The sequence below is a fragment of the Olea europaea genome, unplaced genomic scaffold (genome assembly GCF_002742605.1).
Source record: "Olea europaea var. sylvestris unplaced genomic scaffold, O_europaea_v1 scaffold2650, whole genome shotgun sequence".
Lineage (NCBI taxonomy): Eukaryota > Viridiplantae > Streptophyta > Magnoliopsida > Lamiales > Oleaceae > Olea > Olea europaea.
Genome location: NW_019244858.1, coordinates 40,616 through 42,995, shown reverse-complemented (window position 1 = coordinate 42,995; position 2,380 = coordinate 40,616). Strand labels below are relative to the sequence as shown.

Below are 2,380 nucleotides of genomic sequence, written 5' to 3'. Positions count from 1 at the left end.
GGAATGATAGTTCATCTATCGAGATTCACCCAAATGTCGAGAAATACAGCAGCCAAATGTCAGGAACGACAGTTTTCAATAGACACATGTAATACGTATGCATGATGCCCCAACACACAAACTTGGTACATAACAGCGGAAATCCAGCCGTCCCAAAAATTACAAAACACTTGAAAACTTAGATGTTAATGCTACATTGTGAACAGAAATATGTGTTACATATTCATGGTGCCCTATACCGAAATATAGAACATGTCAAAATCCAGTCATTCCAAAAATCACAATGAAGGTGAAAACGTATATGTTAATGCTACAATGTCATCAATATCGCCAAGCAAACAGGTACAAATGTAAACAGATCGAAGCAACCAAGTAAAAATGGACCGTTCGAGTAGAAGGCAAGCAAACAAAAATAGTTGTCCTTATATAACTACATCGAAAACACCAAATGATGTGACTGCTCACCGTGAATTGTGAGGGCTTATGGAATATGTATTCAGTTTTTAGTTTGAGCCAGATTGATTTTTCACGTGTTGCTCTACTATTGGGGGTAAGAGAATAGCAAATGGCCGTTTGGACGACATTTTAATCAATTATTGGACCCTTGGACCCGCACATGTTTCCTTTCACGGGGTTCGCTGTCCGTCGAACCCTTTAACAGTCAAAAAATAATTACAAGTGAAAACAAACACCCTCTAAGTCCCTTTCTATAGGATGTCTCATTACAGTGTCGTATTGCAAATGTAGCATATGAGTTCTAAGGTACATCTTGCAAAAGGGTTCACATCATAAGTATAATTCACCTAATAACCATTTACAAACTTCTAAAAAAATCTAATCTGTGAACTCCGTTGAAGAGTATAACAACCTAAGCACAAAAGGATGGGTTGACAATAAAATTAAGGAACTAATCATGTACTCTATAAATGTAAACAATTTGAAAAAACATATATCTGCCTGTCCATATCCATAAACATTGTCCTAACTAACAATATTTTACGACCAAAAAATTATTGTATCAAACACAAAATTAATCGGGCACGGCTTCAGTTTCCACATTTCTCACCCACTGCCATTGCCAACCACCCACTGTCCACAACAGAATATTTTCATTACATCAACCAACAACCCAATGTGAGATGCCGTATATCATGTAAATAATTACCACGACAAATATTTCTCCTTCACACAAAACGAGTATCAAATACTACTACTAAACAACCAACAACAACCAACACACACGAGTCAAAATTGGAATCTGGGACCGAAGAAAATAAAATAAAAAACCTAATTCATATTAACAGACATCAAAATTTGATGGTTACATTAATATAACACCTTCGAAAACATAAATAAATAAACCCAATGATTCAACAAGAATAAATAAGCGCTGCATTCCTTGCAAAATTAATTCCAAAGAGAAATTCAAAAAATGTAATACCTTTTACACAATGTTGATTTGCAATTGCACAGAAGATGAGATCCAAAAGGCGATGGGCGATTCCTCCAACGCTTCCAATATCGTCGATGTCCAGAAGTAGGAGAGATTTTCGTAAGGGAGAGGAGTTGGCCGACGGTCGATGTAGCGACAGAGAGCAGTGTCGGTCCTGTGATTTTAGGAGCCTAAGGCGAACTCCATAAATTAGGCCCCCTCCAAAAAAATTGTATCGTACATGCAAAATTTATAAGAGTATTACAAAACCAATTGTCAACTTGTTAACTTAAAACATAACAGTAAAATTGATAATAATAAAACATTTCAATCATCTCACAATGAAAATTTTCAACATAATGACTATGTGCGCTTGTGCAATTGATTATATCATTAAATGCTAGCAAAAGTCAATATAACCCGACAAAGGTACATTCTTGCAACGCAATCATATAAGCCGACAATATTTCAAACATTTCCTATATGTTAATAAATAAGTAAGCACAAGTCCTTGCTTACCTAAGAAGTAGGAGTTGAGTAAAAATTATGAAATGACACAATTCAACACTTTGAGAATTCCATCGTCACAACTCACAATCTTGAAATAAAAAATTTTAAATGTGAAGGATAATTATTATTTTCTTTCTAATATTTCACGAAACCCTCTGTTTGGAACACATTGAACACCATATCTATTGTCAAAACTAATTTGAAAGACAAAAACAAAGATGAAACTACATGAAGCAAATCGAGGCCAAACAAGATGTAGTAAAAGAAAAGAGACCGCACCAAATGTTAGATCTAATCCCCTCTAAATACTCCACTAGTGATTGAGTATCAATTTAACCTTTTCCTTATCAGTCATTAACTAATCATACAATTTGAACATGCTATTGGACGTGATTGCAATGTATGTATTGTATGAGAACAAGATAAAGTTTAAGCTTT

The 2,380-nt window shown here is 34.8% G+C and overlaps 1 pseudogene; it reads left to right on the top strand.

The window, feature by feature from the left end:
• Nucleotides 1-252: 252 nt before the first annotated feature.
• LOC111383272 overlaps nt 253-2,380 on the top strand; it is a 6,164-nt pseudogene continuing 4,036 nt past the window's right edge.